An 18,586-nucleotide genomic window follows, 5' to 3' on the forward strand; every position below is an offset into this window, starting at 1 on the left:
ATGACTTGAACTGAATAGCTCACTTGAGTCATTTTAGAGAAAATATCTGCCAAAGCTCAATCTGAATAATCATCGTCTTCCTGCTATTCTTTTAAGTATAAATGGCATAGTAGAGCAAAAGAGGCTAGTTAAGCTCACCCCACAAAGAATGACACAGGTACTTATCTTCCAGACAACTGCAGGACTTCGATATGCTGCAAAAGTGCTTTATGTGAGGGTTTCATTTTGTTTCACAGAAGATTAAAATATGTATACTCGGGGTTGAGATTTGATCAACATAGTCATTTTTAACAGCTCTTCAGGAACATTTTTAGTTGAAATCTATCTTTTGATCCTGTGAGCTGGTGTTGAAGCCTACAATGAGTACTAGTATAGTTGGATTCTACCACCTCGTTTCATGCTAAGATACCAGCAATTTCATCCACCAGTGCTTTTGCACCATCAGTGCAATCATCAACCCAGTGAAAAAGGCAGATAATGTCTTATTATAATTATGAAAATGGTTTTGACCTCATAGACCACCTGAAATATAATGTTTGTATTGGCTACAAGTAATCACAAATGAGAAAAGAAATACGAGCATCCTCACAGGCATTCAGGCGGAACTGTTACTTTTACTTCTGTATTAGCTGAATTTTTAAAAATGATCCTGTATGACTTTTAGAATACAATGAGAAAAGAAAAATGGGCCTCCATTTTAACATGTCTCCATTAAAAAAGTGGAGGGAGATTGAATAATGTCTTAAGAATTTATCATGTGGGCCCAGATCTCCTAAAAGTTTCTTCAAAGTCTTGCGAAATGTCCCCTAAAAATCCTAATGGACTCAGTGACTTGCCGGAGTGTTTTCTATACTCTCTTCAGTAAATACAGGGTAGGAATTATGGTTACATAAGAACTTCATATGATACATATTTTCAATGTATTTTATATTTTCAAAGTACACGAAGTCCCCTAAAATGTCTTAGTCGACACTTAGAATGCTGGTCTGAGTAGACCACTCAGCTTCCTTGTGGTTTGGCATTCACTCTTGAAAGACAGGTGGGCAGCTTGTGAAGATCTGGTCTAGCATTTTCCACTCATGACACTAGTATTACAGGCTCTGTAAAGGAGATCCCCCTAGGCTTCCTTATGTCATCCTTAGACTTAATCATTACATAATACCAGGGTTGATTCCAAATAAAAAGAATTTTATCATTGTTGTCCAGCCTTGTTGATACCAGTCCTGTATCATTTCCCTCCTATTCTGTGGGACTTCTCTCTTGTTCTCACCTATTAGAATGTCTTATAAGGGGGCTGAAAGCAGCACAGAGGTAAAACTAGAAGCTTCACTCTAGTCAAGAGGCTTCACATTGAAAGAGATTAGAAAAACTAGAAAGAAATCTGTGACTACTTCTCATTATCCTCAAAACTACCACTTTTAGGTACTTTCCTAACCTGATATGTCAAATGTGCATTATTTTGCACCAAGCATTGTGCTAAAAGCTAAATATTAATAGGATATAAGAATATGGAGAAATAGCCTTCGCATTCCTATCCCACCTGTCATACGGGACTCCTCATAACACTAAATTTAAAGTTTAGGTGATGACTTCCAATTTGTCATGAGTTTCATGAGGTGAAAAGTAGAAGGGAAGCAGTTAAGCAGTTTGAAGAAAAGAGTAGTCACGGATGTATGTGTATTTGCCCCAGCAGTGACTCTCAACGATAAGCAGGAAGCTCTGAGAGACACATCTGAGCCATGGTTGTTCCTAGGAATTTGCACAAAACAGGGTATGATTCACAAGGAAAATGAGACAAGGTGGCAGGGAGCCCAGCTGGGTTAAGTTCGGAATTTCAAAACTCACTATGACTCACAGTCTTGAGGAATTGAATATGTTTTAAAGATCCAGGCAGACAAAGGCCTAGAGTTCAGACCTCAGGGAGTTTAAGACTAGAAATAATTCCTCCTGTTCCATAATGTTTAAGCCTTCTTAGTCAATTCAGCAAATATTTCTTGAGTAATTATTGTATGCCAGAAACTGTATCTGTTACTTACGTTTTCTTTCTCCTACTAGATTAGATGTTTGACTTTTTGAGGACAGGACATATATTGTATTTATCTCTTTAATCTTCTCCATACCTAGCACAGTGGTTTGCACAGTTATTACACAAAACGTTTGTGAAATGAATAAGTGAAATGAATGAATGAAGTTAGTTCTGTTTCTATTGCAGTCCTCTTTTATGTTTCCTTATGGATGAGGGATAGTCCTAGACACAAAATTAGAGGAAAATGAGATGTCTACAGGTGTTCCATGTTCACAGTTGGAATAAGGCCAAAGGAGCTGGGATTACAGAGAGATACTTGCACCAGGAAGTGTTTATTTGATAAATATTTAATGCATAGCCTCTACATATTTCACAGTTGAGAACAAAGTAGGACTGCCTGGATTAGAGCAATGAGAGAGGCATGGCTATGGGAAAAGACAAAGTAAATGTTTCGACTGAAACTCATCTTAATTAAAACAGTAACACAATAACATTTTCTGTGTAAGAAGGTATTTTTTAATCTGCTTTATATGGTATCACATGTGTTTAGATGATAAACTATCTTATTTCTATTTTAACTTTCATTCACCCTTCAGGATACAGCTCAGCTATCATTTTCTCTAGGAAACATCCTTTGATCATCCTTCTGCCACGTTCTCATCCAGGTTAGAAACCTATGTTGGGTTGAATAGTGTCCCCTCAAAATTCCTGTGTACCTGGAAACTGTGAAGGTGATCTTATTTAGAAATAAGATCTTTCAGACACAATCAAGTTAAGATGAGATCATACTGGATTAGGATAGGCCTTCAATACAGTATCATTGGTGTCCTCACAAGGAAAAAATAATTTGGACCCAGATACAGGGGAGAAGGCCATGTGAAGATGGAGGCAGAGATTGGGCTGGTGTACCTACAAGACAAAGAATGACAATAATTATCAGCAACCACCAGAAGCCAGAAGAAGCAATGAAGGATTCTACCTGAGATCTTTCTAAGGGAATATGGCCCTGCTGATACCTTGATTTTGGATTTCTAATTCCCCAGGACTATGAGAGAATAGATTTCTGTTGTTTTAAGCCACACAGTTGGTGGTAATTTGTTCCAGCAGCCCTGGGAAACTAATACAGAACTCCTTCCTTTTATATCCTGGATGTTTTTCCTTTTCTCCTGGATGTTTTATTATTAAGAAGCTTGTAATTAATATGGTTAATCAAGATATTTCTCAGATTCCATTATTTTATATAAAAAATTTCTTATCTCCAAAGTTTAGAAATTAAAATAATGTAACTATAACACACAACAGCTATTTTAATGTGGGATTTAGTTGTAAACAGCAGATTCCCTTCCAAAAAGCTTCATTGTCAACCTCTGGTTACCCACTTTTGTCCTGAGAATTGATAGGTCTATCACACCACAATGTTGATCAAACCAATTAAACCTTTTGGTAGCATCCATACCAAATCCCACAAAGTTTTGATGTTTCTTTGAATGACATAGTATGGCAGACCTCATAGATCAATTGAAAGAAAGTGAAGTTCAGCACAATATTTAGAATTGTTCTTTCCTCATGCACGTTGGCACAGCCTGGTGTTTTGTTTGTTTATTTAATTGTCTTGTTTCACATTGTCTTTTCCTGCAATTAAGATTAAGATAGCACGGCAGGAAATATGTCTAAGTCATTTATCTTTAATATGTAAAGCGATAGACTGTCATCAGCCTATTTAAAAAATATCAGATCCTAACTCAAACAAGATAAGCCTTGGGTAATTCCTAGCTTCTGCCATAGCTTTTCTTTTCTCTCTCAGTCTCTCTCTCTCTCTCTCTCTCTCTCTCTCTCTCTCTCTCAGCTAATGTCTGACCCAACAAATTGCCTCTCTAATTGAGTATTATTCCATCAATTCAAAAATAGAGTAAGGAAGGCAAATGAGTTCATAAAGCCCTTTCGTTTTTCTTAACAAGACTTTTCTTAAAATCTAAATGTTAAATTATATGACAGTATTACAAACATTCCTTTATTTGATGGCATCTGTGGCTAACTATTTAGGCCCTTTTTGAGGTTTCAGTTATTGCATTAAATATTGCCAGATAAAATAAATTGGTGTATGCTTTATTAAAAAGTACCATTGAGCAAATGAGGTTTAAAAACAAGACAAGGATGCCCAAACGGTTTTGTTCTGACATATAGTATGTATATGTGTGTGTGTGTGTGTTGTTTTGTTCGGGGTGTCTTATATAGTAAATTGTTCTAAGATTACTCAACAGGATTGCATGTGGGAAGCGCGGGTAATGTTTGCTTCTTTTCTAAAGTAGGTCGGCAGAGAGTCAACAGTAGAAAGAAGACCATGAAAGCAGGAGTTGATGGTAACATAAAGACAGCTTGCCTTTTATGTCTTCCTGGACTCCACAGAGAGGAATCCCAACCTCATTACTGAGCAATGACTGTTTCCGGTTAATTTGGGTGTGTGGGCAAAAAAAGGGGGAGAGGAGGGAAAGCCAGCAGCAGGCTTGGCTGCTAACTAATCTATTACATTCTTTGGAGATACTTAAATGAGTGAAGCAATTAAAATCTACACAACTAGAAGGCTGGGAAGAAAACTGGAGAAGAGTAATTAATGAAAATCCAAGCACATAAGCAGTTGTCGTATTTACATGAAGCCTATGACAGTGGTGGCTCAGCCAGGCATCAAGGTGTCTTTTCAGTCCGAGAATAATGGCCAGATGTTCACATAGACTGAAAAATAGACTAACACGCCCGCACACAATTTGTGTACAGATGTGCACACAGCTTCAAGTTTACCCATCACACACACACACAAATAGTTAATGCATGTTTATGGCAGTATATATGTTACAAAAAAAGAATGCATAGAGAACGATTGTTTTGCTTTGGCGTGGAGGTGAACTTTGATGGAACTTAGTAATAACACAGAGCATTTATTACCCTGATGAATGGCTCTCAGGGGAGTCATTTCCCTGCCCTCCCAGCTGGAGTATAGGGCTGCAGTGACAGCGCTGGGTAAGAAAGGGACGGAACAATAGGTTCTGTGAGTTGGAGAAGCGGAGGTTGCCCACCCTGAATGGGTGGTATGAGCATCAGTCCCGAGCAGCACATAATTCAGAGGAGTGATGGATTCTTGTGGAATGTGGAAGTAAGAAAAGGGGTGAAAATGAGAGCAAATTGTAAAAGGGCACTTGAATCACCCAGTGTGCTGAGGATTTTTCGTGTCAACAGATTCCACTCTTGAATGGCCACATGCTTGGTGCATTTCCTGATCAAATCCAGGACCCATTATTCCACACGAAGTAACCCAATGACATGACCCCCACAGGACATCACTGGGTGATTGGGTGATGGGATCAACTAGAAAACAAGTAGTTTTTTCACCCCGTAAAAAATGTATTTATATGTTTGTTTGTTTGAATTTTTAAATTTTTAATAGAGTTAAACCAGTGTGTCTGGTTCGTTTCAGCTCATTTACTGCAAAACCCAGGGGCAGGGACTACCTCGGATTTCTCTGTCTTCTCTTTGTCTATGACAGCCAAGGGGTAAAGGCATCTGCTGCATCGAACATTAAACTTCACATTACCCTTGTTATTCTTGATCTTGACAGATTTGACATCCTTTCCCCTGACTGTGAGCAGAAAGTTCTTGAGTTCCTCAATTTTGCAGACGTGACACGAGGGGGCACACAGGGAGAGGACTCATACCGCCCGAGAGTCGCCCTTTTCACCAGAGTTTTTTAAAAAAAATCCTGAGGCTCTCCTCTGATCTGTATTTCATTTCAAAGGCACAACGCAAGAGAACTGACGCTGGCTAAAGTTAAATGAGACTTTTTTGCTGCTGACCTTGGTTATGTTCTTTCATTTATTTCATTTCCATGTTCTTCCTAAGTTCCTGACTGTATCTGTGGACATACGTGGTTCTTGACGTCAGATGCCTGGTCCGTCTACCTGAGACTCCCACAGAGGGAGCAACCTGGACCGAGCTCCGCACTGGTCGTCAAAGACCCCCTTAGAACGGAAATCCCAGCGTCCTGACAGCAGGCACCCCCACGGAGCCCCAGTGCGCAGAGACGGTGTGCCTGTGCGGACACAGAACCTGCCCGAGCTGCCTCGCTCTGAGGCCCGATGATTGGCTCTGACCCTGGGTGAAGAGGATCAAGAGCCCTTCAAACATCACCCTCCTAGGATAGCTCCATTGTCTTTGTTTCCCTCCCAACCCTGAGTTTCCCCCCTGCCCCCTGCCAGGACAGAGACTGTCAACACCATGGTACTCCCAGCTCAGACCTTTTCATGGAAAAAAAACAAAACACTGAATTCAGAATCTAAGTTCAAAAAAAAAATTTTTTTAAGTTTTTATTCTATATATGAATTGATCCTAAACCTGTTATTCATCAGAATCCCTTGATCACATGAGGTTTTCTAAAAAAATACCAGTTCCAGGGTCCCAACCCAGGAGAATCTGACTCCCTGGTCCTGGGGTCAAACTCAGCAACTCGTCATTTTAATGCTCCTCCAGATGATTCTAATGATCAGCAATATTTGAGAACCAGAGTCTTAGTTTAGTTATTTTTTTAAAACCACGTATTTTTAAATGTATCTTTGGAGATTCCGTTTGGAACATATTGTTTGCATTTTACTCCCAATTCCAATACTCTACCAAGTCACGCTATCTCCTTCCACTGTCTTCAAATGGCCACTGCGTGGTTTATAGTTGTGGCAAACACAGCCCTGCAGAAGGATTCATTTCCTTCCATTTCTACTAAAATTGCTGAGTAACATAAGTCAAAAGATGAGAAAGGATTTATTAACACCCCACAATGTTTCCTATTCCATCAAGGGATGCTGTAAAATTTTCAATATGAAATAAATCCCTTTGAATTTACTTTAATTTCTAAAGTTTAAAAAACACTGTTTTAGATTCAGAGAAAGAATTCAACGCTTTTCCTCCCCGGGCCTCCTCTCTCACTCTCCCACCCTGCCCCCACTGCGAAAGCCACTCTGGTGGAGGAGAAGTTCTCTATTCTTTTTCCATTGAGGCTACTTAGGAAAATAGACACCTCACTAGGCATTTTAACAGAGGGAATTATACAGGGGGGTATTGTTGCATGTTGAAGGGCTAAAAAAGCAAAAAGGAATGCGAAGATAACAGATACAGGTAGGAACAGATTCTACTCTCAAGAGATTGGAGTTACCAGAATTGGAAGTTGTCCCAGAGATCTGGGACCGAGGTGCCACTGCTGGTCCCTCAGGAACTTGGAGGAGAGGCCTCTAGGATCTGGAGCGCTGACCCATAACGCGAGCACTCCCTGGAGCCACTGCTCTCTCAGACAGATTGCAGTAAGGTTCTGGGAGCATGAGAAGAAGCTGAAGACAGCAACTGACTGTTGCAGCAGAGTGAAAGGCCTCTGAGAACGTGACCCCCGGGTAGGGTGAACAAAACAAAAGAAGGAAAATTCCTCTCCTTGCCTCCTGCTGCACAGTCCCTCTCATGACCACCCCAATAGGAAGCCAGCTGACCAAAGCACAGTGTGGTTCCCAGAGTCATGGCCTGCGTCACAAGCAGAGGAAAGAAGGGAACACTGGGAGCTGGGAGATAGCGTCTTAAGTAAGCACAGTATCAGACAATCCTTTGGATCAATAGAGCAGGGAAACTGGCATTGGCAGGAACAAAGTTAAAAACTTTTGTTTCCACAACTATGTCTTTTTTTTTCTTTCTTTCTTTTTCTTTTTTTTTTAATGACCCAGCAATCGCTCTCCTGGGTATCTACCCCCCAAAAAACTATGTCTTTTTGATGGTCAAATACATTTCAGAAAACTGTATTTCTAATTCAGTCTTGAAGTATCACAATGCCCATTAGCATATTAAAGGATATGAAAGATCCAGCAGTAAAGGACCCTGCTTTATGTTGTTTAAGTCTTTCTAAAATGTAATTTAATGAGAATTCCTTATATTTTTTTTGCAGGTACAATATTCCCCAGAACATGCAAACTGTGTTGTAAATGATGTTCTAAAAAAAAGGTACTACTTAATTCTAAACTGTTTTGTTTTGTTTTTCAACCTGTGATCTAAAGCTGCAGAAAAAGAAGAAGGAATTCAAGTGAATTTGGGAGAAAATAGAGTTCTATCTGCAAAGTATTAAATCTAACTATTTCTCTTTCATGTGTTCTGATATCTGTAAAAGGGACATCCTCCTCTGCCCTTTGCCATATTATTAGGAAAAGAATTCCTCACTTAACCCCCAGAAGAATCACAAACCACTACCTATAACAAAGACCACCAGCTTCAACGCAATCTGAGAGAAACGGGGTGTTACCTGAAACTACGAATTATCCTGCATGCCCAGGATTCCCGGCTGTCCTTAACCACACAGGGGAGCTTGAAAATTATCCCACAGGGCACAGTGGCTCTATTTCTATTCAAGGAGATAAAAAGAAACTCCATGCTCTATCTTTCTAGAACTTTCAGGACTAGTTTTTCTACTCTCTCTATACCTGCCTCAGGCTGGAAGAGGCATTTGGTTGTAACACCTGACACACACTAAAACACAGTGCAGCACAGCACAACTTCCGGATGGGGCTGGGGCCACCACGTGAGACGCAGATGAGTGGGTAAAAAGAGTTGTCTGTAAAGGCAACAACTAGGATGGAGAGAGGGAGAGAGAGAGGAAGGAGGAGTCGGGGGGAGGATAGACAGGAGAAGAGAAGGAAGTGAGGGAGGGAAGGATAGAGGGAGAGAGGAAGGAAGGAAAAAAATAACTGCTTGATGATTTCGCAGCTCCCTCATTTTATAACACCACAATGTCCACCACTAATAGTAGTGTCTCCATCATATTATGCTAATCTGGTTTTTACTTTTGAGTTGGACTTTGTTCATAAAGACAGCTGATTCCTATTTGGAAATCTGGAAATGTCTTAAGCAAAAGCAGTTTGAACTGATTTATCTGTCTGTTCCATTCCTCATTCTAAAAACAGGTATTAAAAAGCTCCAAACAACTGAATATAGATGAAAGTCACCATCATATGACTTCAGCATACTTCCTTCCTCATGATGTGTCACCTGCAGACCTGACAGGTTACTAAATTTATATGAAAACATTAAGACCCAATTCTAATTCTGGGAAAGTTTTCTGTCCCATTCATTTGGGAGCTGATCAGTCGAGACAGAAGATTTCTGGTAGTTTTGTCTCCAACACCCACATAAAAAGGACAGTAGTTCCTGGGGCAGAGACAGGTGAGACCAAGTCCAGTTAAATAATGTATAGTTAAAAAAAATCAAAAACAAAAATGACAACAATAACAAAAAATATGTATAGTTCCAAGGGATTAAAATCTTTTAGCAGACACAGTCTCTTTCTGAAATTAGATTTCTTTCACTGGATCTGGCTTCATTTCACAGTCAAAACAACACTTCTGAATATTGCCCAAGCCAGGTCCCAACCACAGCCTCCTTGGAAGGTGACCTATACATGGTTGCTTCCATTTGTATTATTTTGCCTTAAGGAACAGCATGTCCTTCACCTTCTAAATTCACTGGCTTTGTCTTGCTTCTCTTTCATTTGGTTCTCGCTTTTTCTACCCTTTTGGAATTAATCAGTCTGCTCTCCAAACTTGACTTCAATTGGAATACAGACTCAAACTTCCGTTTGGTTAGTGGCTAAACAAAGTTGAAGGCTAGCAGCTGTGCCCATTCCCATATTCAGTTCTGCTTACTGAACCCCAGTCTATGCAGGAGGTGGTAGACTGAAAATAACATGGAGTGTCCTCTTGCTCAGAAGCAGAACTCTGACCCTGAGATATTTCATAAGTGAAACAACCTATGGAAGGGCAGACAAATTAACCCTTTCATAGACCTGAAAAATTACACTTAGTATAAATATTTCAGCAGTGTTTGCTTTTTCTCTCTAATATTTTTCATTATACTTATTTTATAAGCTATTTCTGAAGTTCTTAGGATCTAATTATATTGGTTGTTTTTGCTGATGGTTCTGGATTGTTTCTTCATGTATTTTCTAATTTAGAATTGTGAGTTCATGTTTGTGGGAATTTATCGATAGGAATCCTGTGCAGAGTTGAGAACATGCCTTTCTAGAGAAGGCTTTGAATTACTTTTATTGAGGGTACCAGTATTATAAGCCTGCGACAGCTTTTCATACCATTTTGTTGTAGAATCTAGGCCCTCCAAACAGTGTAAATTCAAACCCTAAACTTGAGTGAGGATAGCTTGACCTTCTCAGGTTTTTTCATATTCTTGGGGTTTTTATTATGTTCCCTCTTCCCCAATCAAACAGGCTAACCCAAAATTTTTTCTTTAAAACTCTCTTTGGGAGGGGATAAACATTTTCAGTTCTCCCTTTCACAGATGTATTCAAGGGTTCTTTATTTAAGGGTCTTAGATCCAAATTTGTGCCCTTTATGGACCCAAAAATTTGTCTCCTGTACTTTCAGAGCCATTAAAACCAAACTCATTGTTAACCAGACTGGCAAAACAATAAATCCAGAACAGTTAAAAGATCAGTTTCTGGAGTATTTCCTTTACTTTCTTATTAACACTTAGAAGCATACTTGTTATATTTTTAGTCAGTATATCTAAGTGATTTTTAATAAGAGAGTTTTCAGATTATCTAGTCAGCAATGTTGCTAGAAATAAAAGTCCTATGTTATTTTTCATGTATTTATATTTTTAACATACCTGTTCTTGTTATCTGTCAAGATTCCTTTTTGTATAAAGTCACTTCTGAAAATGGACTTACTGGATAACCACTTTTGATCCTGTACAGACTTACATTGAAAATATCTTCTTAGGCAAAGTGAAAAGATCTGTGCAATTATTTGCCAGCCTCAATCAACAGAAACAATCAATATGGAGAGTGCAGTACCCCCTTCTGTTCAACTCTCACAAACAAAGTTCCTAAGTTTTCTGGTATTCTCCAAAACAAAGCAGAGAGTATGAATGCTTCCTTATGAGAAAGGTTATTTGGAATCAGTTTTGAAAGAAAGAAAAAATGAGAGAGAGAGAGAGAGAGAAAAAAAAAGGAAGGAAGGAATGAAAGAAGGAAGAAAGGGCCTCATCCTCAAAGAAATCTGTTCTCTCCCTGGGATAATCAGGATTTAGGCCTTAAATCTAATATTTAAAAATCTCTTCATTTTCAATTTTTCTTTGGCTTGACTTTAATGGAAATCTTTGAGGGGGAAAATTATAAGGCCATGACTTTATAACATCAAAATTAATCAAAATTAACTTTTAATTTGATCAATTTAATAAAACTCAACCATCTAGTTTTAAAATATATATTATTTTATTGAATTGAGTAATAGTAACCAAAAGGATTATTTATAAAAGAAAGTAATATCAGAAAATTGGATAGGGTAATGCAAATCTCATATGCTGGATAGAATATTCATAAAATCCTGTGATTTTTGAAAACTATTAACAATTCAATTTCTATCCTAATTTTACAGATCTTCTTAGGAATGGTATTACTTAGCTTCTCTTGGGCATCTATTTTACTGATTACCAATTTAGGCTAGAATTTTGGATCTAGCCTAAATTCTTCCTTCTGCAAATCAAACATATTTCCTCTTGTTGTATTTCTAATGGAGACCAGATTCTTACATAATAACCTTTCATCTTCCTGAAGACCCACCCACTCAGCTATGCATTCCATTGCATTGTCTTAGTTACCCAGCTGCCATGGAGGATATCCTGAAGGGAAAAGTTCAAGATCAAACAAGATGTCTCTCTTTTCATGAATTAACAAACATAATTTCTCCTTTCTAGTTTCATTAGCAATGAGAATTTCTCTTCAAATAACACATTGAAACCAAAGGTGCCACAAAAAAATACATCACTTTTAAATCCCACAGAGGCTTAAAAATGTTACTTTAGTAAACATTTTCTGAGTAATGATGTTTGCGCAATAATTATAGCCTAAGTTTTTCTGTCATCAGAATCAAGTGGCTGATTCTCTAATGACCTTTTTTGTTCTAAAAACAACAATTCTGACCACTTCTGGCACAAATTATATTGTTCAAGGATACACTTTGATTCCATCTCTATCTCTCTTTGACTCTCTTTTTAAAGTGAAGTAAAATGGAGTGTTAATCAATTCAAAATTAAGTCAATCTGGATAATTAAATTCTATCACCTCTATTCAATATTTATCCTGTATCCCTGCTCTTTCCCTCTCCTCTATCCCAAAACATATATAAAGTCTTTTATTTTCAATTAATGATTCTTATGTCTGATGTTTTCTGGATAATTACACATTTTCCCCACATAGACCCTCTTTCCATATACAGAGGGTGCCAAAAAATGTATACATATTTTAGGAAAGGAAAAAACTGTATTAAATTTGTAATGCACAATATATACTGATAACAAAAGATGATTGCAAGTCACGTTTGACTTCTTCAATTACAAGAAGTGCTCAAAGTGGTTACCATCAGCGTAATTTTAATACAGTTTTTTTCTTTCTTAAAATGTGTATACATATTTTTGGCACCCTCTGTATATATATCCATAATCCCAGAGAGTAACTGTGTATTCATAAGATCATTACAGAAAACAAAACCATTAATAATAACTATAACAGCTACTATTTGCTAAGCACTTCTTATAACCCAGGATTTCTGTTAGGTGCTTTATATAAGTTACCATATTTAATTCTTTTAGCAATCTGTTATGAGTTGAATTGTGCGTCCTCCCAAAATATATGTTGGACTCTTAACTCTCAATATCTCAAAGCATGACCTTTGGAGAGAGGATCTTTACAGGGGTAGTTAGTTTAAAGGGAGGTCATTAGGGTGGGCCTTAATCCAATATGACTGGTGTCTTCTAAAAAGGGGAAATTTGGGCCCAAAGACACACACACAGGGAGAAGGCCATGAAAATATAAAAACAGCCACCTATGAGCCAAGAAGAGGGGCCTGGAACAGATTCTTCCCTCAAGCTCTCAGAGGGAACCAACCCTGCCTACCCCTTGATTTCAGAACTGTGAGGCAATACATTTTTGTACTGCTTTCAGATCCCATAATAACCAACAAGCTCTGTTCTATTCCACAGAACAGAGGAATGATTGGAAGGACTGATACAAATGCCCCAATCCTGAGATAATGATTTTTCGGTCAGGGCCACCCACTTTGTGGTACTTGGTTACAGCAGCACTAGAAAACGAATGCACAACTCTACAATTTAAATCTTAGTCTCTTTTTATAAACATGGAAACTGGGGCATTGACAGATTAAAAACCTTACCCAGAGTCATACAGGTAGTAAGTGATATGACTGTCATTTCATGCAGATCTGTTTTGTTCTAAAGCATAAGTGCTTTTTACTATATCATGCTGCCTCCAAATGTAAGTTGTGAGTTGTGTTTTCATCTTGAAGACCAATTCTCTGTATTTTGGGAGTGAGTTATCACAGAAAGTTCGAGGTAAGACTGGGCCATTGACCTGGTCTAGGAAAGACAAGGTTTTTCACTGGTGCTAAGGGCGACAGGTATCTTGCCCTGGAAATCAGTGGTGAATTGGAAAGGTAAAACCAGACATGCATGGGAGGGCTTTAAGAAGTGGGAGACTTTGTGCTTGTCAGCCTGATTGAGGTTGGACACGGGGAATGGAAGGAAATCTCTGAGTAATTTTCCTGGGAGAGGATCCCAGCTCAAGTTAGGAGGGAGGCAGACAATAAGATACCCAGAAAGCAGGCGGTAACAGGAAAAGAAAGAAAGAAAGAAAAGAAAACCCAGGTAAAGATATAGGAGGAAAGGAAGATTTCCCAACTTTTAACAAAACTCTAGTCCAAGGGCCAGCTATGCCGAGAAAGAAGCTATCACCTACCAAGGCGTGGAAAGTGCTTGGCCTGGGAGGCGAATGCGGACTGAAGGTCAGCCTGCAGTGTCCCTACCAAGCTGTGTGCCATGGAGCTGCGCTCTGCCTGGTCAGCAAAATGTGCATCTTTTTTCTAATTCACACAAAGGTATCCCGTAAGCTATCTGTGGCCCTGACCAAGAAATCATTATCTCAAGATTGGGGCATTTGGATCAGACCCTCAGATCATCCCTCTGTTCTGTGCAATAAAGCAGAGCATGTTGGTTATTGTACAATCAGAAAGCAGTACTTTATAAACATGATGGTTTTATGCTTTCGAGATTTTCTTTGTTTCCTTTAAAGTTTTTCTTTCCCTTTCCTTGCTATTGTGGGAAAGTCCCTTTTGTTGAATTAACCAAGTTAACAAATGCAATTCGTGTTTTTGCTGTTTTTTCACATTGGAACCAGTTTCAAGAGAAGAAACGCACCAGGAGGCCTGTGAGAACTGCAGACAGGCAGAAACAGGCAGGGATGAAGTGCTGGGGCCCAGCAGTAAGTGAGATCTATGTACGAGGCCCAGCTCTGTCATGCAAATGGGACAAATTAACTTCCTAAATCTCATTTTCCTCACTAGAAAATGAGAGTTTGTTCATTCATCCAACAAATATTTACTAGGTGGCTCCTTTGTGCCTGGTATTGTTTCAGTATTCCCAGGGCAAGGTCCATGTTCTCACAGAGATTAAGTTCTAGACTGGAGTAGGAGGAAGGAAAAAGACAGACAATAAGCTAAAATACATGTATAATTTAATGGGTAAAATCCCTCTTCCCACAAATACATCAGTAGGCATTTCTCATTTGCGATTCTTGGTATCTCTTCTATTAGCCAGAGCCATCTATTGGCCAAGGAATGAGGAAGGGGATACAGTAATGCAGTAGGAATGCAAAATGATTTAAAGATTTAATATTTAGTTGCTGACATCCAAATAGGATTTCTAAGGCAACAGCAAGATACTAATCCTTGAAATCCAGGGTGATTTTTTTTGTTTGTTTTTGTTTTTTTTAGCAAACCCTATGAAGAGGACTGGCTGACTAGATCAGAGTTTTAAGCACCTGGAACAGAGAAAAGGAAAATATCAGGTGGAAGAAGGCAAAGTCCAAGAAGTGGAGGAAGAAAGGAGAAGAGGAAGTTAGATACCAATGCTTTTGTTCTCCGCCCCATTTCTTTTGAGGCCCAACCTCAAACATCTGGATGGGTGTGGAGAAAGCTGAGGACCTCAGGATTATGGCTGTTCCTTGTGCAGCTCAGAAGGGCTCCCAGATAGGGTTGCCAGATAAACCACAGGAAGCCCAATTAAGTTTGAATTTCAGATAAACAACAAATAATTTTTTTTAATATAGGTACCTCCCATGTAATATTTGGGACATATAACACTAATTTTTTCCTATTGTTTATCTATAATGCAATTTAACTGAGCTTCCTGTGTTTTTATTTGCCCTATCTGGCAGCCCTATCCTAGAGGAACTTTTAACTTGGGGCCCCAGTCCCCAATGGCATGGGAATGATGGCACAGAAGTGGCAGCAGGAGTGTTGATAGCTCTTGTTCTTAGCTTGTGAAATTCTTACATTGTCTTAGATTGTCTGGTCTATACTAAGTGCTCAATAAATATTACCTATTATTATCATTATAGCAATTGTGAAACAGCCTTTTAGGTCCCTGGGAAGGATGTAGCAGTCAGGGAATGCAGCAGACAAGAAGAGAAGAACTAGGGCTTCTGTTATTATTCTTGGGTGGATTGGCACTGGCAAGGCTTATGTAAGATCAAAGATTGGTGAGGCAGGCTGGTTTAAGGAGTGACTGTTGCCCGTCCAGCCCTCTTGTGAGTCTCAATGGGCCTTGAGCAAGTGGAATAGAAGAATCCAGAGTTCCAGCAACACAAAGAACTATAGGCTGGGAAATACAGTAGCCCACCATACTTCCCCTTAAGGGAAACAAGAAGAGATCCAGTAGATGTGTGAGACACACCGAAATGGATGTCTTTTAAATTAAGTGCAGTGAAATAGTATTAGTGCATTTGAAAACTGCTGGAAAGCCAGCTACCAATGAAAACAACCAGAAAATTCCTTGCTGTTGAATGAAACTCAAGAAAAGCAATCTTTTTGAACAGCTGTGCCTTCTGAGTTGATGGCTCTTAATTAGACACAAGAAATCTTTTGGAAAATGAAAAGAAGGTCCTAAGACCAAAAAAATCAATTTCAAAATGGTGGTCACGAAATTGGCAACTTACTGATAACTCTACTTTTTTTTTTTTCTTTAAAATATACTTTTACTTCTGGGTTTACCCAGCCTTAAAATTTACAAATGATGTTACAGAACCATGAAATTATTTCCATAGCAGCAAATTCTTGTTAGCTGAGAAATCGTAAAGTGTATATGTAATTTTCTTTCTGATGATTGGCATAGGAACTTGGAAAATTGGCAGAAATAGGTGATGACTGTCAATTTCTACATAGCATCTTGTCTGCTTTGATTTGTAAAATCACCCAATGTGATGAATTTCACACATTTCTTAGGCTCAGTGCCTGTAGAAAGCAGCTTTGCATATTGATGATCCAGGTTAACTCTCTCTCAGCTGCTCTTCAGAGCAATGCTTTGCGCTAATCAGATGCATCCTGACCCGACATAGCCCAACTTTACATTATTTGCTTTCATGAGGCTACGTGGGTAAGTAAAAGAAACAGCTAATCATCGTTTTTATTTTTTAGTGACATGCTGAAACAAAACAGAGACACCTCTTTGTAGTAGAGTGAATTGTTACCCTGTAAACTCTTTACATCACCCGTTTTGCCTTTTGAGAAAAAGACACAACTTTATTTTGTTAAGAAATGAAACAGAAAACCAAATAGCTAACTGCTAACAGTATGAAACACCATAAAGCACAGCTAAATAAGCAGTTTATGCTGTCCTCAGATTGCTAAAGTTTTTGTGGTCTGCTCAAGTTCTTCCCTAAGAGCCTCCCCAAGTATGAACTAATTGTGTGTTAAATTTCCATCAGAGGGATTATATTCAAAGCAAAATACTATTAGGAAAATATTACCAAAAGAGAATTACACTATGAAAAAATATTTATTCACATTAAAGGAGAATACAAATATAAGGTTTTCTTTAAATATTTGAACTAAATTTCAAGTTTAGAATATTTTCCCCAGATTTCCTAAAGTTTAATTTTTTTAGAAAACATTTTCCTCATCAACTATGTAAGATAGTACTATACTGATTAGGGAAGACTGGTTAAAGTACTGAAAAGACTGAGTAATTCTTCTTAGGAACATTGCTTCGTTTCAATAAAAAAATAAAAATGATGGGTCCAGTTAATTTATTGACCTCTAGGAGAATAATGACGACTTGAACATCTAGACCATGTGGGAACTTAGGTTTGCAAATCTTGGATCAAGTCTTATCTTTGCATTAAAAACATCATCAAAGAACTTTTACTAGGCAATGATCTTCGTGATGAAGTCAAATGTGTTATCTAAAATATTAAATAATATTAAGTATTTGAAATAAATGAAATCAGATTTTAAAAATAAAATATACAATTAGTATTTTAATAATTTAGATTGTTAATAATTTTAATAATTTAGATTAGTTTTTTTCTTCCCAACCAATCTCATGTCATGAGGTTCATGTAGTTTCTCCTTAATTGTTTTGAGAAGCAAACCAGGATTGCTCACTTGTTCTTGCAGGTCGTTGAAACCAACACCAGCACCAAAACCCTCGCTCTATGTAGTTACATACTGTGACCCTCAGGCATCATCCTCTGAGCCTGCTCCTTATATTAATATAACAGGGTAAATTCTGGCCCTACACAGATAATCTGAACTTTAGATGATATCTGAGAGGCAATTTTTAATAGACTGTACAGAGTTATAATTATGGAGAGTGGATTTGACTTTTAAATATAAAATGAAAAGCCAAGATATCAATAAATAATGATCTGTGTCAAAATGGTCATATTAATGGGCAACTTTATCAATTCAAGTCACCATACAAAGCAAAATGGCAATCTTCTGTCACTTTTCAAATGGTTTGTGATATCAGGTAGTTGGAATCATAATATAAAATCCTACTATACAGAGGTCAATTATTTAACAACTTAGAATCACTGTTTTTCTTCATTACCCCCATGACAATTCTCCTTCCTTTTGACCTTTTCATTTCTACAGATATGTCCTCTAATGGTGATAAATGGAGAGAGGTAAAATTCAAAGTAACATTTTTACTCACGACAATCCTGGCAAAAGAATGGATGGAGATGGGTGTGAAGTTATTGGCCACAATTAGCACCAAGTATACAACCCTGAACATAATACTATCCAAATAAATTCTAATAATTAATTAGGGACGTGATTAATTTTTGCCTTTAGAATATTATCACATCTAATCAGAAGTTGATTGTAACTATAAAACCATCTGAAACTACCAGTGAGCATAAGTTATATTTTAAAAAATTAATGGGAGAACTAATGCCGACTCTAAATGCACATGTGCTTATTATTCCAGTCTCACTAAACATTTGAAAACCACAGCTGTTGATAATGCTTTTGATTTGCCAGATCCTGTAACAGTCCACTTACTTTGCCTTGAACATGGCATTTGTACCACAGTAACGTTTGGCAAGCTTAATCTTTGCTAACCACTGGCAAATGTGAACATGCTATAAAATATAAAAATATACTTCAGCCAAAGCCATTA

The 18,586-nt window shown here is 38.0% G+C and overlaps 1 protein-coding gene and 1 long non-coding RNA gene across 7 annotated transcripts in view; one reads left to right on the plus strand and one right to left on the minus strand.

The window, feature by feature from the left end:
- LOC308509022 overlaps nucleotides 1-17,413 on the plus strand; it is a 51,590-nt gene extending 34,177 nt beyond the window's left edge. The window contains exons 4-5 of one of the 2 annotated variants that reach the window (XR_013995111.1): nucleotides 7,992-8,047; nucleotides 14,896-17,413. This is a non-coding gene — a long non-coding RNA (uncharacterized lncRNA). The remainder of the gene's footprint in view (nucleotides 1-7,991; nucleotides 8,048-14,895) is intronic. The other variant, XR_013995112.1, reaches the window with a different exon arrangement.
- Nucleotides 1-18,586, minus strand: part of SAP30 (Sin3A associated protein 30) — a 112,688-nt gene that overhangs the window by 41,518 nt on the left and 52,584 nt on the right. The gene's annotated exons all lie outside the window — the stretch shown is intronic.

Source organism: Rhinolophus hipposideros (genome assembly GCF_964194185.1).
Source record: "Rhinolophus hipposideros genome assembly, chromosome: 16".
Lineage (NCBI taxonomy): Eukaryota > Metazoa > Chordata > Mammalia > Chiroptera > Rhinolophidae > Rhinolophus > Rhinolophus hipposideros.